At 37.7% G+C, this 25,771-nt stretch overlaps 1 long non-coding RNA gene across 1 annotated transcript in view; it reads right to left on the bottom strand.

Annotated features, from left to right (window-relative positions):
* The window catches only part of LOC145713890 (uncharacterized), a 60,968-nt gene that overhangs the window by 32,739 nt on the left and 2,458 nt on the right, over positions 1 to 25,771 (bottom strand). Inside the window, exon 2 of the long non-coding RNA XR_014136714.1 lies at positions 15,681 to 15,737. This is a non-coding gene — a long non-coding RNA (uncharacterized LOC145713890). The remainder of the gene's footprint in view (positions 1 to 15,680; positions 15,738 to 25,771) is intronic.

Genomic DNA, 25,771 nt, shown 5'->3' with positions numbered 1-25,771 from the left:
CAAAGAACAAAGGCAGAAGAACTAAGTTTTCTTATAACCATGTTACCTTCCTCTATGGTTGTTTTAAAACATTTTATTACCATTTTGACTAAATTGATAGTCAAGGGTTATTTTTCAGATATCCACGTAAATATTTCAGAAATCATACAGTTTTGTAAAGGCACTAAAGACTAGTCAATGCCTTTTGCTGTTAAAAATGTTCTTACACTTAGGCAAAACACTGATCAAACTCTTACGAAATCGTTCCATACTGTGTGCAAGTAGATAATTTTACTCTCCTCCATTCTAATATTATTGGTGACTGTACTAAATTAATCATAATCCCTCAGTCGCATTGTCTAACAGATTTTTGCTTCCTGACGCATGCCTGAAGTCTTTGCTATAAGGTACTGGCTGGAATCTGCGTCTACAAAATGGAGGACTGTCGCAGAGGCTTGTGGACAGGACTTTAGCAGATACTCTGAACTACTGCTAATCTAAGAATAAACTCTTGGTTAGAGGCTTCTGAGCTGACATTGCTTACATGAGTTTTAGACGGAATGACTCCATTCATCCAGGACTCTTTATAGCCCAGAAATAGATGTATTTCATGAAGGCAAACTGCTCATCCAAGATGCCATGGACACAAGTAGAGTAAGAATTAATTACATAGGCATGAATGAATTCATGAGGGCATCTTATTTCAGTTACTTCTTTGGAATGTGGTGGACACTGTTTTTTTCTGATTTACTGAGTTATCCCTTCTGTACTATACCTTCAACCTATTGTATGACTCAATTATTTCTAGTTCTTTTATAGAATTGTGCACCTATCACAAAATCTAGTTTTTTAGTATTTCCATTACGCCTAAACATGCTCTTGGGTCCTTCTGCAGTCAATTTCCACTCCCATCCCCATACCCAGGCAACCCCTAATCTGCTTTCTGATTTTTTAAATGGCCTTTTCTAGACATTTTATATCAATGGAATCATGCAGTATGAGGCCTGTTGTGTCTGGATTCTTTCCCTTAGCATGTTTTTGAGGTTCATCTGTGTTGTAGCACGCATCGTTATTTCACTCTTTTTATAGCTCAATAATGTTCCATTGTATGAATATACCACATTTTGTTTATTCACCAACAATGCACAGTTGAATTGCTTCCAGTTTGGGGATATTATAATGTTTCTATGAATATTTGCATACAAGTCTTCATGTGACATATATTTTGATTTTCTCTTGGGTAGATTCCTAAGAGTGCAATCACTGCATCATATATAGTAAGTTTATTGCAACTTGTTATGAAACTGCCAAATTGTTTTCCAAAGAGACCCTACCATTTTACCTTCCCATAAGCAATGTATGAAAATTCTTGTTTTTCTACAACCTCACCAACACTGTTACTCTTTTGGGGGATATGGCCATTCTAGTAGGTGTAAAGTGGTACCTATGTTTTTAATTTGCATCTCTATGATTATTAACTCTGGTGAACAAATTTTCATGTGCTCATTGGCGATTTATATGGCTTTTTTGGAGAAATGTCTATTCAAGATATTTTTGCCCATTTTGAAAGTTTTATTATTGAGTTATAAGCATTCTTTATATATTCTAGATTTAGTCTCGTAACAGTTAAATGATTTGCAAATATTTCCTCCCATTCTGTGGGTAGTCTTTTCACTTTTTTGATGGTATCCTCTGAAACACAAAATATTTTTACCTTGATGAAGTCTGCTTATTTACTTTTTTGTCATTGTTGCTGGTGCTTGTGGTATAGTATCTATGAAAATTTTGTTTAACCAAAGGTTACAAATATTTTCTTCTAAAATTTTTATAATTTCAGTTTTTACATTTAAGTCCATACTTTAGATTTATTTTTTTTTTACACTGTAAGGGTCTGAATTATTTTTTGGTATAATACAGACATTCAATTAACATAGAACCATTTGTTGCAATGACTATCTTCCTCCCATTGAGTTGTCCTGCAGCTTTAGTGAAAAATCATTTGATCATAAACATATGGGTTTATTTCTGGACTCCTAGTTCTATTCCATTGATGTACATGCCTACCCTTATGCCAATACTACACTGTCTTGATTACTACAGTTTTTTTCTTTCTACAATTTTGTTTTTTTAGAGAGAGAGCGAGCAGGGGAGAGGAGCAGAGGGGGAGAGGGAGTGTGAGAGGGAAGGAGGGAGGGAGAGAGAGACTGAATCTTAGGTAGGCTCCATGTTCAGCTTGGAGCCCAATGTGCAGGGCTCGATCCCATGACCCTGGGACCATGACCTGAGCAGAAATCAACAGTCAGATGGATGCTCAACTGACTGAGCCATCCAGGCACCCCTCCAAATTTTTATTTAAATTCCAGCTAGTTAACATATAGTGGAATATTAGTTCTAGGTGTAGAATTTAGTGATTCATCACTTACATACAACGCCCAGCGCTCATCACAACAATTGCACTCTTTTATTTTAATTTTTTAATATTTATTTATTTTTGAGAGAGACAGATACAGAATGTGAGTGGGTTAGGGGCAGAGAGAGAGGGAGACACAGAATTAGAAGCAGGCTCCAGGCTCTGAGCTGTCAGCACAGAGCCCAACACGGGGCTCGAACTCACGAACCATGAGATCATGACCTGAGCCGAAGTCGCACGCTCAACCAACTGAGCCACCCAGGTGCCCCACAACAATTGCACTCTTTAATCCCTATCACCTATTTAATCTATCCCCCCCCATTAACCTTCAGTTTGTTCTCTATAGTTAAGAGTCTGTTTCTTGGTTTGCCTCTCTCTCTTTTTCCCCCACTATGTTCATTTGCTTTGTTTCTTAAATTCCATATATGAGTGAAATATTACTGTAGTTTTATAAGTTTTGAAATAGGGTAGTATAAATCCTCCAACTTTATTGTTATTTTTAAAATTTATTTTGGCTATTCTGGAACGTTTGCCTTTCCATACAAATTTTAGAGTTATTTTGTAAATTTGGGGAAGTTTGTAATCTTAACATTATTAAGGCTTCCAATTCCCAAGTCAATCAACGTGTTATATCACATTAACAAGAAAAGGGATAAAAACCATATGATTATCCCAAAAGATGCAGAAAAAGCATTTGACAAAATCCATCATCCACTCGTGATAAAAACTCAAAAAATTAGGTTTAGAGGGAACATACTTCAATATAACAAGGGCCTTATATGAAAACCCACAGCTAATATCATACTCAATGGTTAAAAAGTGAGAACTCGTGCCCTAACGTCAGGAACAAGATGGGGATGTCCACTCAAACCATTTTATTCGACACAGTCTTGGAAGTCCTAGCCATAGCAATCAGACAAGGAAAAAAAAGTCATCCAAATTGGTAAAAAGATATAAAACTTTCACTATTTGCAGATGACATGATACCATATATAGAAAATCCTAAAGACTTAAAAAAAAATACTAGACCTGATAAATGAATTCAGTAAAGTCACAGGATACAAAATCAATATACAGAAATCTGTTGCATTTCTATACACTAACAATAAAATAGCAGAAAGAAAAATTAAGAAAACAATTATATTTACAACTGCACCAAAAAAAAAAATACCTAGGAATAGGGGCGCCTGGGTGGCTCAGTTGGTTAGGCGGCCGACTTAGGCTCGGGTCATGATCTCGCGGTCCGTGAGTTCGAGCCCCGCGTCGGGCTCTGTGCTGACAGCTCAGAGCCTGGAGCCTGTTTCAGATTCTGTATCTCCCTCTCTCTGACCCTCCCCTGTTCATGCTTTGTCTCTCTCTGTCTGAAAAATAAATAAACGTTAAAAAAAAAATAAAAAAAAAAAACCTAGGAATAAACCTAACTAAGGAGGTGAAATACCTGTACTCTGAAAACTATAACATAATCATGAAATTAATTAAAGAGGACACAAACAAATGGAATGATATTCCAGGCTCATTGATTGGGAAAACCAATATTGTTAAAATGTCCATATTACCCAAATAAATCTACAGATTTATTGCAATCCCTATCAAAATATCAATAGCATTTCTCACAGACCTAGAACAAACAATCCTAAAATGTATGTGGAAGCACAAAAGACCCCAAACAGCCAAAGCGATCTTGAAAAAGAAGAACAAAGCTGGTGGTATCACAATCTCAGATTTCAAGATACACTACAAAGCAGGAGACATCAAAACATTATGGTACCAGCACAAAAATAGACACATAGACCAATGGAACAAAACACAGTCCAGAAATAAACCCCCAATTATATGGTCAATTAATCTATGATAAAGGAGGTAAGAATATATGACAGGAAAAAAGAAAGTCTCTTCAACAGATGGTATTGGGAAAACCAGGCCATGCAAAAGAATGAAACTGGACTACTTTCTTATACCATACACAAAATAAACTCAAAATGTATTAAAGACCTAAATGTGAGACCTGAAACCTAAAACTCCTAGAAGAAAAATATAGGCAGTATTCTCTATGTCATTGGCTGTAGGTACATTGTTCTAGATATGTCTCCTGCAAGGGAAGCAAAAGCAAAGTTAAAAACTATTGAGACTACATCAAAATAAAAAGCTTTTCCACAAAAAAAGGAAACCATCAACAAAACAAAAACACAACCTACTGAATGGGAGAAGATATTTGCAAGTGATATATTTAATTAGAGGTTAATATCCAAAACACATAAAGAACTTATGCAACTCAACACCAAAAAAACCAAATAATCCAATTTTAAAATGGGCAGGGGCACCCGGGGGGCTCAGTCAGTTGAGCATCCCACTCTTGATTTTGGCTCAGGTCATGATCTCACTGCTCCTGAAATCAAGCCCCATGTCAGGCTCTGCACTGACAATGTGGAGTCTCCTTGGGCTTCTCTCTCTCCCTCTCTCTCTCTGCCCCTCCCCTGCTCATGCACACACTCTCCCTCTCTCTCAAAATAAGTAAATAAACTTAAAATAAGTAAGTAAGTAAATAAAAATGGGCAGAGGACCTGAATAGACATTTTTCCAAAGAGGCTATACAGATGGTCAACAGACACATGAAAAGATATTCCACATCACTCCTCATTAGGGAAATTCAAATCAAAACAATGAGATACCTCACACCTGTCAGAATGGCTAAAATAAAAAACACAAGAAATAAGTGTTGGCAAAGATGTGGCGGAAAAGAACCCTCATGCACTGTGTGGGCAGGAACACAAACTGCTGTAGCTACTGTGGAAAACACTATAGAGGAAAACACCTGGGTAATTACTCAAAAACAAAAACATGAATTTGAAAAGATACATGCACCCATATGTTTACTGCAGCATTATTTGCAACAGCAAAGGCATGGAAGCAACCTGTGTCCACTGATAGGTGAATGCATAAAGATGTGTTATAGGGGCACCTGGGTGGCTGTCAGCTGAGCATCCGACTTCGGCTCAGGTCATAATCTCATGGTTCGTGGGTTCAAGCTCTGCATCGGGCTCTGTGCTGAAAGCTTGGAACCTGGAGCTGGCTTCGGATTCTGTCTCTCTCTCTCTCTGCCTCTCCCCCGCTCATGCTCTGTCTCAGTCTCTCAAAAATAAATAAACATTAAAAAAATTAAAAACAAAAAAAGATGTGGTATATACTATGGAATATTCCTCACCATAAAAAAAGTATGAAATCTTGCCAACTGCAACAACATTGATGGATCTAGAAGGTGTAATGCTAAGAGAAATAAGTCATCCAGAGAAAAGACAAATACCATGTGATTTCACTCCTATGAGGAACATAAGAAACAAAAGAAAAAAGAGACCAACAACAAACCAGACTCTTAAATATAGAGAACATACTGGTGGTTGTCACAAGAGAGGTGAGTGGGGGTAATGGGCGAAATAGGTAAAGAGGATTCAGAGTGCACTTTTCATGATGGGTGCTGAGTAATGTACGGAATTGTTGAATCATTATACATCATTTACACCTGAAGCTAATATAGCACTGTGTTAGTTATGCTTCAGTAAAAAAAATACTGAGATGTCCAATCCATTGACATGGAATGTCTCTCCCATTTATTTAGAACTTTTAAAATTTATCTTAGAAATGCTTTGTAGTTTTCACTGTACAAATTTTGTAATTCTTTTGTTAAATTACTTCCTAAGTGTTTTATTATTTTTTGTGTTATCAGGAATGCTTTCCTAAGAGTTTTCTTCCTTGCATATTTTTTTAAGATTTTATTTTTAAGTAATCTCTACATCCAACATGGGGCTCGAACTCATGACCCTGAGATCAAGAGTCACATGCTCTTCCAACTGAGCCAGCCAGGCACCCCCTTCATTGCATTTTTTGATGGTTCATTGCTAGTGTATAGTAATACAATCAATTTTTGGATATGGATATTGTGTCTTACGAGCTTGCTAAGTCCATTTATTAATTTTACTAGTTGTGTATGTGTTTCTGTGTATTCCTTGGGATTTTTTAAAATATAAGATCACGTCATCTGCAAAGTAAGACAGTTTTTACTCTTTCCTTTCTAATCTGAATAGCTTTCATTTTGATGTTGTTGCACTGGCTAGAATCACTAGTACAACACTGAATACAAGCCATGAGACTAGACACTCGTTTCTTTCTTTTCTTTTAATTTTTTAACGTTTATTTATTTTTGAGAGAGACAGAGACAAAGCTCGGGTCAAGCAGGGAATGGGCAGAGAGAGAGATAAAGAATCCGAAATAGGCTCCAGGCTCTGAACTGTCAGCACAGAGCCGACGTGGGGCTCAAACCCACGGACCATAAGACCATGACCTGAGCTGAATCGGACGCTTAACCTACTGACCCACCCAGGCGCCCCATCTTGTTTCTGACTTTAGAGGAAAAGGACTTAGTTCTTCATGATTACGTAAGATATTAGCTAAAGGTTTTTCATAGATGCTCTTTGTCAGGTTAGGAAAGTTCCTTTCTAATCCTGCTTCCTTGAGTGTTTTTATCATGACAGGGCGTTAAATTTTGTCAAACACTTTTTCTGTGTCTATTGAGATGATTATGTGGTTTCTGGTCCTTTATTCTATTAACATGGTGTATTTAATTGTTCTTTAATATTATGCCAACTTGCATTTTTGGAACAAATGTCACTTTGCCATGTTTTATAATCCTTTTCATATAGGATTCAGTCTGTTGCTGAATTTAGTGTGCTTATACTTTTTAAGATTTCTTGCATGTGTATTCATGAGGGATAGCAATCTATAGTTTCCTTTGCTCTGATGTCTTTGGTATCAAATGCCGGCCTCACAGAAGTTGGGAGGCACTCCCTTTCCTACTTTTGAAAGTGTTTGTAAAAGATTGGTGTGATTTTTTTTTTCTCTTTATTTAATCAAATTTACCACAAAAGCTGCATGGGCCTGGGCTTTTTTTTTGGAAGGGGGGGAGAATTTAAATTGCTGAATCAATTTCTTTATTTTTTTTGTCGAATTTTCTCATGAATATCAGAGATTAGATAATATATTGTAACAACTCTGGATTCTGATTTTACCTCCTGAAACTTGTTATTGCTTTTTGTGGTTTGGTTGCTTATTTACTAACTTGCCTGGACTAAGTTTATGACCTCTGTCCCTACTACAGTGTGTGGATACTGATGTCTCTGCTCAGATTTTTTTCCTTTGTTTTTCTTTTCAAAAACTAGCCTACTGGGGGTTGCAGGTGTGTCTGCATAGTGTTTAGCTAAAAGTTGCTTCAACATTTTGCTCTAACACCTCCAGCCACTACATATTCATTTTCTGCTGATGGGTCTGTTTGTGGACTGGGGAACATATTCAAACATCAAATTGCTTTCACGTTTTGCTACAGCTTTTGCTTTCTGCTGCTCTCACTTGCTTTTCCCTCCGTACATTCACGTAGGCACAGAAGGCCAGGGACGTGTGCGCATGTGCACAGGATATGTGGCTGTTAAGCAAGCCCACTATGCCTGTCTCACTTCCTGGAATTCCCTGTTATGTCCACTGCTAGTCTGTTGCCTGCCCCAAACAGTCCTGCAATCTCAGGCTAGCAGGCCTTCTTACCTGCTTGCCACCGAGATCACTACTTTAACCAACGATGCTCTAAATCAAGTGAGTTCTTTGTAGTGGCAGTAGCAGCAAAGCTGCTGGGCTTTATTTTGTAGCCTGCCTCACCTTGGTGGAACTACTGTGCCAACAAAGCTGGGGTAGGGGGTGGTGGTGGTGGTGGTGGTGGTGGTGACTGGGAAGTTGAAGTAAGCCCAGTGTATTAGGATTCTCCAGAGAAACAGAACCAATAGGATATATAAAAAGATATATAGCAAGTGATGTATTACGAGGGATTGCTCACACAATCATGGAGGCTAAGAAGTCCCAGGATCTGATGTCTGCAAGATGGAGGTCCAGGAAAACCAATGGCATAGCTCTAGTCCAAACCCAAAGTCCTGGGAGCCAATGGTATAAATCCCAGTTTGAGTCTGAAGGACCAAGAACCAAGGACCACCAATGTCTGAGGGAAGAAGACAGAAGTTCCAGCTCATGCTGAGCAAATTTACCCTTCTTTAGCCTTTCTGGCCCTCGATGGATTAGATGATATCTACCTACACTGGTGAGGGTGATCCCAATCTTCTTTACTCAGTCTGTTGATTCAAATACTAATCTCTTCCAGAAACACCCTCACAGACACACCCAGAAATAATGTTATACTAGGTATGTGGACATCCTTTAGCTCAATCAAACTGACATGTAAAATTAACCATCACACTCAGGCAAGAATTACCACATAGACTTGCCCTGTTCTCAAAGTTCAAAAGTTCTCAGTTGTATCCTTGGGTCAATTTCCAGAGTGTTGAAATGGTTGTTTTTGATAATTTTTAAAGCTTTTTAGTTGCTATGTATATAGGCATAAATTCCTCAAACTCAGGAATTTATTTATTCAAATATGGGAGAATTTCCTCCATCAAGGTCAAAGAAACTCTTCCAACTAAGGGAGACATCATTTCTTGGTGACCATCAATGCAAGAAACAATAGTAATACTGACCTGGGGATTTTTCTACTACTTTATAATATAGCCTTTGACCCACACATATGAAGAAGGGAACTAATATTTAATATAAGAGGGACATCAGTTTTTATGTACACTTTGCTGATGTGATTTGAACTTGGAGCCATGTGGGCAAATCTAGATGGCAAAATAAGTGAACAGAATGCTGTATGTCTGGGTGATGAGGAAAAAAAAAAGAAAGAAAGGGATACGGGAGAATATGAATGGAGTCTTAATGATCTTTCTGGAGGGCTCTTTATACCCCCTTTCTAGTAGGTCAATTTTTCATTTTTTTAATTTTATTTTTATTTTTTCATTTTTTATTTTTGAGAGAGAGACAGACTATGAGCGGGAAGGGGCAGAGAGAGAGGGAGACAGAATCTGAAGCAGGCTCCAGGCTCTGAGCTGTCAACACGGAGCCCGACGCGGGGCTTGAACTCATGAACTGTGAGTTCAGGATCTGAGCCAAAGTCTGACGCTCAACCATCTGAGCCACCCAGGCGCCCCTTATTTATTTATTTATTTATTTACTTATTATTTTCCCCCCCAGGTCAATTTTTCAATTACTTTGTAAATCCTTTAAGAGCAATAACAGTCTTATATGTGCTGTAAAATGTGTTAATGTAAGGTGAGTATTGCACATATGTTAAATTAAAATAATAGTCACTAGCTCCTGTGGTCTGGTAGTACCAAAGGTTAGATTTGTTAGTATTATATGACAATGAAGCCAAAATTCCAACTCTGTAATGTGATGTAAGTAGGTCCCTACCCAATGTAGAAGATGGGGCACCGAAACACTGACACTAACAAAACTTCAGACACGCAAGAGTCAGATTTTCTGACCTTCATTTAAGTAAATAGTATCTACAAGCAGGCATAAACCAAAGATAGATGAGCCGCCAAAATGCAGAATACTTTGTCATGCAATGAGGAATAGCTTCTAGATACAGCTTTACCATTCTATTTTATTTTATTTTATTTTATTTTATTTATTTTTTTTTTTAAATTTTTTTTTAACGTTTATTTATTTTTGAGACAGAGAGAGACAGAGCATGAACAGGGGAGGGGCAGAGAGAGAGGGAGACACAGAGTCTGAAACAGGCTCCAGGCTCTGAGCCATCAGCACAGAGCCCGACGCGGGGCTCGAACTCACGGACCGCGAGATCGTGACCTGAGCCGAAGTCGGCCGCTTAGCCGACTGAGCCACCCAGGCGCACCCAACTTTACCATTTTAAAAATTCATGGGGAAGGGCCCCTGGGTGGCTCAATTGGTTGAGCGTCCAACTCTTGGTTTTGGCTCAGGTCATGATCTCACAGATTCCTGGGTTTGAGCCCTGTGTCGGGGTCAGCACCGGCAGTGCAGAGCCTGCTTGGGATTCTCTGTCTCCCCCTTTCACCCTGTCCTTCCCCCACTCACCCTGTCTCTGTCTCTCTCAAAATAAAGAAATAAACCTTAAAAAACCCTTCCATTTAAGGGGCGCCTGGGTGGCTCAGTCGGTTGAACATCCGACTTTGGCTCAGGTCATGATCTCATGGTTTGTGAGTTCGAGCCCTGCACCAGGCTCTGTGCTGATAGCTTGGAGCCTGGAGCCTGCTTTGGATTCTGTGTCTCCCTCTCTCTCTGCCCCTCGCCTGCTCATGTTCTCTCTCTGTATCTCAAAAATGAATAAATGTTTAAAAAAATTAAAAATAAATAAAATAAAAAATAAAAAAGCTCTTCCATTTAAAAAAATGCATGGGGGAAAAATAAACAGGAAACTTAAATTTACTAAAAATTATTGAATTGTATACTTGAAATGGGTGAGTTAGATGACATGTGAAATATGCCTCAATAAAATTATAACTAGTACCTAGAAGACGGAGAAAAAAAAGCATATTTGTCAAATATGTATTTTAGAAATGTACAGATGCAAAAGAAAGTCAGTTACAGTCATAAGAAAAAGGCAATCTGTTAGGAAGTATAGATACCTAATTCAAACAGATGTCTTACACAGCTGTACTTTAATGTAGGTGAAATATGCCACTTTTGAAAGGATTTATTAGTGAAATATCATTTGCAATTAGAATTCTAGCTATTTAGGACTACAAATCTCAACAAATAATTTTTTTCTTTTTCTAGAACATTTACCTTCACACATATTTTCAAAGATTTGCAGCACATATAACCAACCCATCAATGACTTTCACCTTGGTCACAGATCTATTGGTATGGAAAAACACTACAGGATTTGTTAAGTATATGCAATATCTTCCATCTAATTAGTACCTCAGGGCAGGTTGTTTATAAACAGAAAACAATAAGGGACATGTTAAATATCCCCAGCAGTACTCTCTGCATACTATCAGGTTTAGAAAACAGGAAGACGGTTTGCATTTTAAGCAATAAACCAGCTAGCTACCAGATTGCCATTAAGGACAAGGAATCCAACTAGAACACCTTGTGATTCACAAAGAAATAACCCTGTCTCCTGCTTCATACACTGGGGGAAGAAATTCGGTTCCCTTTGGCTTCAAATTAGAAAAATGTTTAGAGGGCAACATGGAAATAGATTCTATTATTTTTGATTTCAATATTAATAATAAAAGAGTGCTACTAAAAATAATTCACAGTTGATGCTAAATACATCCCAACTCTGCACATCCCCCACTGCCAAGTGACTACTTAGTATCCATTTACTAGGAACACTATAGAAATCAGCCATTAATCAGGGAACATTTGGCTCCAGGGACTTGTAATGGGTTGCAGAGGATTGCACATCATGTTTCACATGCAGATGAGGTTGCCATCTGGTGGATATTCTCTAACTAAAAGCTAACAACATTTGCAGGTATATGCAGAGCAATCCCATTCCAGGTGGGCAAATGCTGCTACTTTTAGAAAATATTCATTAGATGTCCATTTTATGATTTGCACCGAACAGAAAACTTTTTTTGTACCTTACGTATCAGTAAAAAATGCCAGGAAAGCAAGTACACTAAAGGTTTGGATTTAAGAAGTACTGGATGTAGGGTGGAGAAAGATATTCCATGCAAATGATAACCAAAAGAGAGCAGGAGTGACTGTATTTCTATCAGATAAAATAGACTTTCAGTTAAAGGCAGTCACAAGAGACAAGAAGGTCACTATACAGTAATGAAGAGATCAGTTCAGAAATAGATAGCATTACAGTAATAGTAATGGGGGCCTCAATATGCCACTTTCAACACTGGGCAGATCATCCAGGCAGAATGGTAATAAGCAAACAGTGGACTTGAATAACACTATAGACCAAATGGGCCCACCACACTTATACAGAACACTCCATCCAACAACACCAGAATACACATTCTTCTCAAACTTACACAAAACATTCTCCAGCACTGATCATATGATGGGTCACAAAGCAAGCCTTAACACATTTAAGATCGAAACCATCTTTCAATCAAGTATCTTTTCCAACTACAAAGGTATAAAACTAGAAATTGATGACAGGAGGAAACAAAAATTCACAAATACGTAGTAATTAAACAACATATTCTTCCCTGAACAACCAATGGGTCAAGGAAGAAATCCCAGGGGAAATCAGAAAGTGTCTTGAGATAAATGGAAACAAAACCAAAACACGCCAAAACTTATGGAATGCAGCAAAAGCAATCCTGAGAAAACAAAGAAGATTCTGAATCAACAACCAAACTTTACACCTCAAAGAATTAGGAAAGGAAGAACCAACTAAGTTCAAAGTTAGCAGAAGGAAGGAAATAATAAAGATTAGAGCAGGAATAAATGAAACAGTGACTGAAGAAAGATAATACAAAGAAAAGTCAGTGAAACTAATGGTTTTTTAAAGGTTTATTTTGAGAGAGAGAGAGCACACAAGTAGGGGAGAAGAGAGAGAGGGAGAGAGAGAATCCCAAGCAGGCTCCACACTACCAGCGTGGAGCCCAGTGAGGGGCTCGATCCCACAAACTGTGAGATCATGACCTGAGCCAAAATCAAGAGTTGGACGCTTAACCGACTGAGCCACCCAGGCACCCCAAAAGTTGGGTTTTTTTGAAAGCATAAACAAAATTTACAGCCTTTAGCAGACTAACCAAGAAAGAGAGAGAATTCAAAAGGTGATAAAATGTGATTTTTTTTATTAAGCAAGTTCTTGCTAAACAAAATTTTGTTACATGATATTAAATATGCCTAAGAAGTAAAACCTCTGACATTACATGGGCTCTGTTTTAAACATTAAAGTAACTTCTGGTGTCATGTATGTCTTTACCTAATGGCCTTACCATGAGGATTCAGGGTCAGATACATGCCAGAGTTATAAATGGTTCCATCTCAAACCTAGTCTATACAAAATGACTGTTGCTTGAGATATCACCACCCACCTTTTCTAGTTTTTCCTCTTCTCTCCTCCTTTTCCCAAACGGAACTCTCCAAAAGCCATCTCTCATATATTGAAATACGACATCTATTCTATAGAAGTCATGACAATTGATGAAAGCAGTGTGCTACAAAAACATACTTAGTCATTCCATTTTTACACACAGGCTAGTTAATTGAACTCTGCCTCATGGTCATTAGCAAGCCAGCTCACAACTATATATTACTCGTTGAGTAAAGGAGACCAGGTGAAAAAGAACACGGCTTTAGCACTGGATCTGGATTAAAATCCTATCATTGCTTCTCCTTCATAAATTAGTTTTCTGAGACTCATTCCACAGGTGTAAGAAAAAGAAGTGGAGGAAAGGACACTGTGGGTATGGTATTAGCATTGTTATAAAGATAGGAGCAATGGGGTGCCTGTTTGGTGCAGTTGGTAGAGCATGTGTCTCTTGATTTCGGGGTTATAGGTTTGAGCCCCACATTGGTTGTAGAGATTACTTAAAAATAAAAAATTTTTAAATAAAATCTTAAAAAAAATTTTAATGTTAAAAATAGACCTACCCTATGACCCAGCAATAGCACTGCTAGGAATTTACCCAAGGGATACAGGAGTACTGATGCATAGGGGCACTTGTACCCCAATGTTTATAGCAGCACTCTCAACAATAGCCAAATTGTGGAAAGAGCCTAAATGTCCATCAACTGATGAATGGATAAAGAAATCGTGGTTTATATACACAATGGAGTACTACGTGGCAATGAGAAAGAACGAAATATGGCCTTTTGTAGCAACGTGGATGGAACTGGAGAGTGTTATGCTAAGTGAAATAAGTCAGGCAGAGAAAACAGTTACCATATGTTTTCACTCATATGTGGATCCTGAGAAACTTAACAGAAACCCATGGAGGAGGGGAAGGAAAAAAAAAAAAAGAGGTCAGAGTGGGAGAGAGCCACAGCATACGAGACTCTTAAAAACTGAGAACAAACTGAGGGTTGATGGGGGGTGGGAGGGAGGGGAGGGTGGGTGATGGGTATTGAGGAGGGCACCTTTTGGGATGAGCACTGGGTGTTGTATGGAAACCAATTTGACAATAAATTTCATATATTGAAAAAAAAATGTTTAATGTTTATTTTTGAGAGACAGAGGGAGAGAGAAAGAGAGAGAGACAGAGCATGAGTGGGAGAGGAGCAGAGACAGAGGGAGACACAGAATCTAAAGCAGGCTCCAGGCTCTGGGCTGTCAGCACAGATCCTGATGTGGGGCTCGAACTCAAATGAACCGCGAGATCATGACCTAAGCCAAAGTTGGACACAACCGACTGAGCCACCCAGGTGCCCCTAAAGGCAATTTTTTATAAAAATGCATTCTGAATCCAAAAAACACTAGACAATCCCATATATCTTATGTTTACACAGCATCTTAAATTACGTATAATTTTAAGTATTTGAAAGTTAATACAATTCAGTTTTCCATAGCAACAGACCTTTTACTTTTTCACAGTGTGGTGAATAGTCCTATATATGGCTTACATATCATACAATTGTTTATTTCATGTTTCTCTGGAACAGATATTTACTTTTTTGTTGCATAGTGGGCCTCTCCTCTTACTCTTGCACCCTTAGTGTTATTATCTCTGGAATGCATTATTTGTCAATATAGAGTATGCTAAAAGACTTCTAGTTAGGGGCACCTGGGTGGCTCTGTCGGTGCAGCATGACTCTTGATCTCTGGATTAGAAATTGGAGCCCCATGGTGGGTATAGAGATTACTTAAAAATAAAATATTTTTTAAAAAAGACTTCCAGCTAAACATGCATTTATTTCTGTGGCATGATAAAGCTCCACTAAAATGACAGTAAAGAAATTTTTTAAAAGTATAAATGGAGAAGGACAAAGAGAACAGGAGAGGAGAGGCCAGCAGACAGATGAAGTCAACAAAATTGGAGAAGTTGGAGAGCGACAGTTGAGATTTAAGTAACTAGAGAAAGCTGAAACCTAAGGCTGGTGGTGATGGGTTCAGTTCTTAAAGTTACTGGTATCTCTGAGGTACAGGATGAAGGAAGGGCTTAAAAAGACGAGGATTTGGGGCGACTAGGAGGCTGTCAGTTAAGCATCCGATTCCTGATCTCGGCTCAGTCATGATCTCACAGTTCATGAGTTCGAGCCCAGTGTTGGGCTCTGAACTGATGGCATGGACCCCGCTTGGGATTCTCTCTCTCTCTCTCTCTCTCTCTCTATCTGCTCCTCTCACACTGTGCTCTCTCTCTCTCTCTCAAAATAAATAAATAAGTAAATAAGCCTTAAAAAAAAGGTGAGGATTGATAGAATGTATATATTAGGGAAAAATTAGGTCTCCAAAGCCACTTACCCATTCCAACAAATGAATGATTCAAGTTTTATTTTCTGGAGTAATTGAGACCTCTTTCTAGGAAAAAAACAAAAGATCTAGTCATGGAAACAATAGGCATAGCTGAGGGCTGGGGTGTGAACTTTAATGAAAATGAGGATTAAGTCTCTATATACTAAATAGTAACACCTCCTGACCTTGTCACCTTTCTGCTGCTTGGTTTCTAAGATACTGTCAGCTGAGCAGGAGATTGGATAATTCTGGGGAAGCTGACTAGCGCTAGAATAAAGACCTATAGACACTGGTATTTGGGGTTCTCCCATTGAAAAACCTGCTCACTTACTCCCCAGGGAAGCTAAACAAGCCAAAAGTCCCAACAATGGAGACAGAACTTCTTTTTTGTGCCTCGCTCTTAAATATTTATGGCTAGTCAAATTTCTAGATATTTGAGGGAAGTTTCTAAAATGAAACACAGAAATGACAACTACAAAAGTAACAAAAGTCAAAGTAAAAAGAAGCAAAAAACTATAATGTCTTCAGAAATATGAGAAGATACTACATTGGAGACATAAGAATAGTAGGCTGTAAAATGGAACTTGCAATGAATGAGAAAGAACTTTCAGAAATTAAAATGTTACAGTAAAAATCTTAATAGAAGAATAAAAATTGAGAATTCAGGAGTTCTCCTAGAGAGTAGAACAGAAAGAAAAAGAAGTAGAAAAGAGAGAAAAGATGACACAATTCAAGGATTCAGTAAAGGAGGGTCAAATTAGACAGAAGTTCCAGAAAGACAGGACATAAAAAGTAAAAGGGAGGAAATCACTAAAGGAATAATATAAGAAAAATTCCTAGCACCGCAAGATATTAGTATCCAGATGGTCTACCAAGTATCCAGAACTGTGAATGAGAAAATGATTCTCAGTAATGGACATTACACTGAAATTTCAGAAGATGGAATAAAGAGAAGATTTTAAGTTTCCAGAGGGGGAAAAAACAGGTCATATACAGAGGGTCACAATATTAGGAACAAAATTCTAATCTGTATCCCTAGAATCCTGAAGATAAGTTTTTAGAGAAAATAATTTGCAAATGTGGTATCGTAAATATTACTCCCCACAAAGATGTCATCCCAATCCTTGGACCTGTGAATAGTTACCTCATATGGTAAAAGGAATTCTGCACATGTGATTAAGTTAAGGATCTTGAGATGGGGTGATTCTCCTGGATTCTGGGTGGGCCCAATATAATCAAAAGGGTGCTTATAATAAGGGGGCAGGAAAATCAAAGTAAGAAAAAAAGAGATGTGAAAACTGAAGCAGAGGTTGGAGTGATAATGCTTTGAAGATACAGGAAGGAGCTATGAGCCAAGCAAAGCAGGTGGCCTGTAGAAACTGGAAGAGGCAAAGAAAAAGATTCTCCTCTACAGCCTCTAGGAGGAACCAGCCTTGCCGACACCTTGACTTTAGCCCATTGAAACCAAATTCAAATTTCTGATCCAAAGAGAATAAATTTGTGTTGTTTTGAGCCACTGAGTTTGGGATAATTTGCTACAGCAGCGATAGGACACGAATACACCAACCTAGAACTCTGTATCAGTTGAATGCACAATCAGATGAGAGATTAGAACAAGGTGTTTTCAGGCATTCAAGATCTCAAAAGGTGGACCATCTTTCTCAAGAAATTACTAGAGGGCATTTGTCTACCAAAATGAGGGAGTTAAAGCAAAAGTGAGGGGAACATAACATCCATAAAAGGGGATCCGACACAAGAGAAAGGAAAAAGCAATTTTTAGGATGAGGGTGTAGGGATAACCCAGGAAGACAGCCATTCAGAAAGACTAAACCTGCTCAGATTGGAACAGAAGGACAGAAATCCCCATCACAGACATCTTTAATTTAAAAAAAAAATGAAACTTACAGATAACCTGATGTATTTGAATACACAGAAAAGAGATGTGGAGATTTCTTGGAAAAACCTATTTGGGGATGAGTAAGTGATAGATACATAAAAAAATCCTAAGTGAATAAAAATTAAATACATTTGTCAAAACCAAATTTTTATAGGGAAGAAAATGTATTAACATACTCCATATTTGGTTAAACTTTTAATAATGTTTACAAAGTCACATAAGTAACATAATCACTGAATATTGATTCCACCAAAAATTTTGGAAGGGAAATGTGTATTTATGGGTGCATAAGAGTCAAACTGCCACCTTTCATAAGAGAGTTCATACATATTATCTAAAAAGCTGAAGAGTCAAGAAATAGCCATATAGGCATATGTTACATAAAAGCATGGTAGTAAATACCATAGGGAACAGCTAAAATTGTTTAACGTTATTGCCCTTCAAGAGTAAGAATCAGGAATGGAGAGGGATAGTATAGGGGACCTTTGTCTTTTTACTGTACTGTTTTAAAAAAATTCTATGTACAAGGAATTAATTCAGTAAAATTACAATTTTAGTTTAAAGATGAGTTCTTCTTATGAACAATGCATTTCTGTGCTTAGCGTAATTCTTCTGAGATGCATTATGTACATGTTCTAATCTAAAAATCACAATTTTTAAGACAGGGAAAAATGCTCTTAGGTACAGCAGCACATTTGCCACTTACTCAATTCTTGAGGGACACAAAAATCCTTGCCATGCGTGACCTGCAGGGCTTGTGGAACTCTGATCTCATTGCATGCCACCATTTCCTTTGCTTATTATGCTCCACATACACTGTCCTTTTTCATTTCTCTGTTCAAACAAGCAAAACACCTTTCCTCATGACCTGCCCACAATCAATTCATTTTGCTTGGAAGGTTATTCCCTCAATAATCTCCTGGTTGCCTCCTTATCTTTCAAGCCTCAGCTTAAATGTCATATCTGCAGAGAAGCTTTCTCTTGACCACTGAATTTCTCTTGACCACTGTGTCTCCACGCCTCCCCCCATTCCTGTCATTTTCTCTTACATTGCTCTGTTTTTTATTGCACTGTACCACAATTTGTAAAAACATTTATATAGGGGAGCCTGGGTGGCTCAGTCCATTAAGTGTCCGACTTCGGCTCAGGTCATGATCTCACGGTTCGTGGGTTCGAGCCCCGTGTCGGGCTCTGTGCTGACAGCTCAGAGCCTGGAACCTGCTTCGGATTCTGTGTCTCCCTCGCTCTCTGCCCCTCCCCCGCTCACGCTCTGTCTCCCTCTCTCTCAAAAATAAATAAAACATTAAAAAAATATATTTGTATACATGTTTGTGCGTTTTCACTAAACCCTAACCTGCCTAGTGCATCTATGAGTAGCAGAGGGACTTGCACATAGTTAAGTGCTCAATGAATATTTTTAATGAATTTTTTTATTAAGTGATATATCCATGCCTCTGACATTTATAAACAATAGCATGTTATAGTCTATAGTTTGCTATATGTTAGCAATAACCAGATAAAGAGAATTAAATAAAAAGAAAATTATAGGGGCGCCTGGGTGGCTCAGTTGGTTAAGCATCCAACTTCAGTTCAGCTCAAGATCTCACAATTCATGAGTTTGAGCCCCTCCTCGGGCAACGTGCTGACAGTGTAGAGCCTGGAGCCTGCTTTGGATTCTGTGTCTCCCTCTCTCTGCCCCTCCCCTGCTCACACTCTGTTTCTCTCTCTCTCAAAAATAAATAAACGTTAAAACTAACAAAAACAACAAAATTATACAACTCAGACCTTTTGAAAACTTGAATTGTGAACAACATTTGAGTCTTAATGCCATTGGCTCATCTAAACGCTAGCTTCTGTTACACAATGGATTCTAAGCAATGTCTGGAATTATACTCAGTACAGCCTCCTTTAATCAAACATTTTATCATTTGTAGTTAAGCTCATTATGAAAATTTTATACAACAAGGGGTTAATTAACATCACTGATCCACACAGGAGGCATATACCCATATAATCAGGATCATATAAATGTCTTTTCCTTCTTCTAAAAATACACAGTAATGAGATGTGTAACTTAGTCTTGTAGTCACAATAATAGAATTAAATGCTTCATTTAGGTGACTTGTTTCAGAATCAATTGGATTTTACTTAAAGTGAACATTTCATGGGTTTTGATCTTTGTCTATGTAGCCTGGGAAGGAATGTGAAATGAAAATCACAAAGGTTCATTTGAATTATTCCAGTAATATTGTAGCTTTAATATGATTTCTAGTGTAATTTTTATAAGTAGTAATTTCATGTAGAGATAAGATTTGTAAAAATCTTACAATTTAAGCCTAATGAAAAGAGATCAGACATATAATATGTCTACCACAGTGCTTGGCACATTAGGAATGTTCAATAAAAATTAGGTTTTTTCCTCCTGACTCTGATAATTCAAGTAGCGATGCAGCCAACTCTCATTCATTATGGTACATTAAAGCCCCAATTTTGTACTTGCATAGTGATTTTTTTAAACCTAAGTCTAAGACTTTGATCTGATTTATTTGAACTCGTTGCTTCTGCTTATTTTCTTTCTTATCTTTTTCAAACTTTAAAACAAATTTTTTTAAATGTTTACTTGTTTTTCAGAGAGAGAGAAAGAGACAGAGAGAGAGAGAAAGAGAGAGAGAGAGAGAGAGAGAGAGAGAGACACAGACCGTGAGTGGGGGAGGGGCAGAGAAAGAGGGAGATACAGAATCCAAAGCAGGCTCCAGGCTCTGAGCCATCAGCACAGAGACCGACACGGGGCTGAATTCACAAACTGAGAGATCACGACCTGAGCCGAAGTTGGATGCTTAACCGACTGAACCATCCAGGCACCTCTTTCTTATTTTACTGAATCTTGATTTTATCAGCTGTCCTGCACACCCTTGGGTAAATGAAGTCCTTTCTTTTACTCACTTGGATATTTCTTTTACTCACTAGGATCTTTTTTACTCACTAGGATCTTGAAGAAACTAGGCAACCTAGTCTGAATGTTTTAAACATCGTTAAAATAAAAATATCGGTTAATAAACCATAGAGGAGGTAAAAAATCTGTTTTGTCCTCCTGCCCTTCTGGATTCTCTACCTAGGGCCTCATGAATTAGACTGGCAAAGAAACCAGATTAACGAGAGAGAAAGTAACAGAAGTTTATTAATAGGTGCACCATGCACAGCACATGGGAGTACTCAATGATGAGTAACTGAAAGGGGTGGTTAGAACTTGAGTTTATATAGCATCTTAACAAAAGAACAAGTTTTATAGACGAAACAAGACAAAGGAAAAGGACTTGAGTTTTCTGGGTGGCAAACTGTGGGAAGGTGAAGATATGGGGGAACTAAAGGACCGTAAGGGCTAGTTAGTAGTTTGTTATGTAGATTCCTCTAATGCAGACTCCAGGCTTATAAGGGTGTAGAATTGTCCCTGGTGGTTAATTTCTGTCCTTCCTGGTACAGAGGGGAGAGGGACACCTTTATAACTACTTTTAAGCAAATAAGGGGAAGGCAGAGAGTTTTTCTTGTATCTGCTTTGTCAATCAACAAAAGACAACACTGCAAACTGCAAAATAAAATATGTGTGTTCATTTGGGGGTTTAGGCATTGCAATCCGGGAGACAGATTCTCCTAAAATTGAAAGCATGCTCTAGAGAGACAAAGGAGGTTAGAGTTTTTAAAGAGGAAACGGGGGATTTACATAAGTTGTTTTGAAGAAAAGGTGATTGGTGCTGGTATCTCTACAATTACACTAATCTGTGTGTGATTGGTTGCTAAGGCTAGTGTTAGGCAGAAAGTCCTATTATGTCCATTTTAACATATAGCAGATGCCTTGGCTTTAGATGAATTCAGCAAAAATTCCAAGAATTTGAGACAGAAGATGTGCATAAGCTCCATCTCAGTGTCCTCCCAGCTCCATTTTAAAGAACTCTTTTAACAGTGGTTATTCCATATCATTCTCTCTGTTGTCACCGTCATCTCAACTGCCTTCAACTTGAAATAATCCTCATGTCGAAGTGCATTTCTTGAGGTGGCATATTCTGCTACCCTTTAAAATTAAACCATTTTCCTTACGGTTCTCTAAAAATGGACTCTATTATAGTATTATTTTAATCCAAGATTTGACCAGTGTAGGCCAAGAAACAGTCATTTCGGTATCCCTAAAAGTAAGACAACTGCCATCAATAACATTTTGGAGGGGGGAGAAGAAATGGAGAGTCAAGTGTTGGCAACTTTTCAAGAATACAATGGATCCACAAAGCAGAGATTAAAAACAAATGTTTTATAACACATGACTTCTTGGCTTTGATAAGACATTTACTATAACCATAATAAAAGATATACACAAAGCATTCGTGAATGATGAAAAATTAAAGGGATCTAAACACAAGTGAGGGGGCTTGTGGATTCTATGATGTGCTGTGTTTGAAAAGATTAAGAAGAAAAATTTCTGATTTATCTTCCTTTAAAAGTTATATTGCTATTATTGCTTTATATTATAATGCAGAAGTTATTGCTGTCTGCTCATAATTAAAGGATAACTTGGCATAGTATAGGAGAGCACTCACCAGGCATTTGGAAGGTTGGGTTTAGCCCTTAGCTCTGCTATTACAACATTGGGAAAAATTACAATCTATGTGAACCTCTGTTTCTTGTCCATAAAATTAAAAGAATGGATACCAAGATTTCTTAATTCTTAAACTCCAAGATCCAGTGATCAGCCAAGGAACAAAACAAATACTCTATTACTGGAACAGAAAAGGAACTATGTTTTAATCATCTCTATTTCCCACAGGGCCTACCATAGTACCTAATAATTTAACTCTTTTTAGTTCAATAAACATTTATTATCATCTAGGTTCCAAGGATAGCACTAAATCCTGGGAATTCAGTGATGAGGTAGACATGGTCTCTACCTTTTAGGATTTTACAGTCCAGAGGAAGAAAAAAGGACAGTAATTTAAACATCAACAAGTATGACTGAGGGGTGCCTGGGTGGCTCAGTTGGTTAAACTTCCAACTTCGGCTCAGGCTCAGGTCATGATGTCATGGTTAGTGAGTTTGAGCCCCTCAGCTCAGAGCCTGAAACCTGCTTCAGATTCTCTGTCTTCCTCTCTTTCTCTGCCCCTCCCCGGCTTGCTCGCTTTCGCTCTCTCTAGCTCGCTCTCTCTAGCTCGCTCTCTCTAGCTCTCTCTCTCTCTCTCTCTCTCGAAAATAAGCAAACTTAAAAAAATCTTAAAAAAAAAAAAAAAGAAGTCTGACCGAGACCGGCAAAGAGTAGTATTTTACATAATGGACATCCCTTACAAGGGTCAGAGAAAGGCTTCTTGGGGAAAATCGTACCTCTGCTCAATCTTGACAGATGAGTTATCCATAATGATGGAGAGGCAGAGAAAATAGTAAGTGCACAAACAAAACTTATAAAAAGAATTTGAAGAAATTAATGTGGCATGCATTCATTACAATTTCTTTCTGAATTGTTTAAAACATCAAATAGATCCTTGGTTATTTAAGGTAATTAGGAAACCACACTTATTGTAGGCATAATGCCACTTTACTTTCAATATTTCCTTTTAGAGTCTCAGCAGTAGCTTCATGTTTTATCTGGGAAAGGATGTATGATTTTTTTTTTCTAAAATGCACGTCAAGATACCTGGGTTTCATGTTGTGAAAAATTCTGAAAGATTTTGAAAGAGAAAAAAAAAAGAAAAAAGGATTACTAGGTATCTAATGGAAGGCTAGCAATTGTCTAGCACATCCATCCCTTTCATCTGATGCTATGCTCTCAGTGCCTTCCATTGGATTAAAATGAGCCCTAGAAATCTGGCCGCAGTCCACCGGTATGGTCTGAAAGTTATTTAAGTGATGTCAGCTCAGAAGCCTGAACCCCAAAATCTAGTCTTTGGAGTGGCAATCATCTGAGGACCTGGTATGGTCTCTTTCCATGAGGCTCTGAGATTGTTTTTTCTTGAAGATGCAAATTCTCGCCTGTATTTTACAGTAGAACCTTTAGGTAAGCTTTAGAGTAAAAGAGAACGTTAGGAGATTTAATAGATGTGGTTAATTTATTACTATTGCCAATTCTACATATTGCCAATCCTTAATAGAGAGGAACAAAACTCTATACTGGAGTGCAGTATATAATTATTTCGTAAGAGTTTTAATAAGGGTTACTCCTGAAGGTAAAACAGTATTATAGACAGAAAGGGCACTGACAAATCACCCAGGACGTCCCATAATGCGTATGATTTCTAAAATGTTTATATTGATAATATTTTACCAAAAAATCTTAATTTAGGGGCAGCTGTATCCCTTCTGACCTAACAACTCTTCCCATGGAATTTTACAGTCGTAACACATTAAACAAACCTAATTATTTCCAGCATCTTTCTTTATAAGGCAACAGAGCAAATCTTTGTGATTCCAAAGGCCCTCCGATAAATCTCACTGGTTTTACACACAGAAGTTTTAGTTTCAGGTACAAAATATCCTGAAAATTTTATTTGTTCAAAATTCAGGAACTGATTTTGGGAAGGCAAAATTAAGACTTGTCAGAGGACATCTGTTCACTTGACTAGATAGGGTCATGAGTGACTAAGAAACAATACTTATTTACCTATTTAATCAAAGTATAGTAGTCCCCCCTTATCCAGGGAATACATTCCAAGACTCCCAAGTGGATGCCTGAAACTGCATAGTACCAAACTTGCATATATGTGTGTATATATATGTATCTTTTCTCCTACCTATACACACTTACCTATGATAAAGTTTAATTTATAAATTAGGCACAGCAAGAGATTAATAATCACAACTAATAATAAAATACAACAATTATAACAATTTACTATAATAAAAGTTATATGAATGTGGTCTCTCTTTCTCTCTCTCTTTCAAAATATCTTATTATACTCTACCCACACTTGTGATGACTTGAGAAGATAAAATACCTACGTGACAAGATGAAGTGAGGTGACTGATGTAGGCATTGTGTTAGGTTTACTATTGAGCTTGTTTTTTAAAATTTTTTTTTAATGTTTATCCATTTCTGAGACCGAGAGAGACAGAGCATGAGTGGGGGAGGGGCAGAGAGAGAGGGAGACACAGAATCTGAAGCAGGCTCCAGGCTCCGAGCTATCAGGGCAGAGCCCGACATTGGCTAGAACCCACAAGCTGTAAGATCATGACCTGACCTGAAGTTGGACACTTAACCGACTGAGCCACCAAGGTGCCCCTACTATTGACTTCCTGATGATAAGTCAGAAATCAGAAGGAGGGTCATCTGTTTCAGGACTGCAGATTGCCTAGCAGTAACTGAAATCGCAGAAAGCGAAACAGCGAATAATGGGGGGGGGGGGACAGCGAATAATGGGGGGGGGTGCTCTTATGCAAAATAAAGCATTTTAAAAGAAACACAGAAGGTAACACTACTGCAACTGAAAAGCATATGTTCTATGGGTTTTTCCCCCTTAAATTATCAAGTATGTAATACAGGCAACTTAAATCACAGAAAATTATTTTTGTTAGACACAGAATCTCTGCTATCCAGGCACACCTCATGTAAAGAATAACCTTTTGTATTGTAGGTAGAATTAGCTACTAAATAAAGAAAGTGAGACCATCTAAACTGAGAGGGTACTGTAAACATCTGAATATATTTCACATCTTCATTTCAGATTCGGGTATTATAAACCAAAGCAAATAAAATTCACTTTCCAAGTTCTGTCTTTTTTTTTATACTCTCTCATGTTCTTTTGGAGGATCTGTGAGGTCAAAATGATTTTCATAGTAATACTAAGATGTTATCTGTCTTTTTGACTCTCATCCTCTCTTGAGCACACAGTGGAGTTTTCCAGAGGCTATGCAATATGTGAAATGCAGAAGCAGATACCAAGATCCAGCTTTCTTTTGTTAGCCCAGATTGTAAAAGAGATTTGCAAAAATGTGAAATGATGCTATTCTTTCCATGAAAATTTTTGTTCTGAAAAAAGCTATTTTTCATAAAAAATAGGTCATTTATGTTAACATGCAATGTGCTCATCATTGCTACTTTCCAGTGAAAAAATATTTTTAAAGTTTCTAATTTTTATCTCTAATATAATAATAGTTTAATGCACAGTATAATCCACATAAAAAAAAGCTCTTCAAGGTTCTTGGTAATTTTTGATAGTATAAAAGGGTCTGA

Source organism: Panthera onca, chromosome X (assembly GCF_046562875.1).
Source record: "Panthera onca isolate mPanOnc1 chromosome X, mPanOnc1 haplotype 2, whole genome shotgun sequence".
Taxonomy (NCBI): domain Eukaryota; kingdom Metazoa; phylum Chordata; class Mammalia; order Carnivora; family Felidae; genus Panthera; species Panthera onca.
This window is presented reverse-complemented; position numbering and strand designations above follow the sequence as displayed.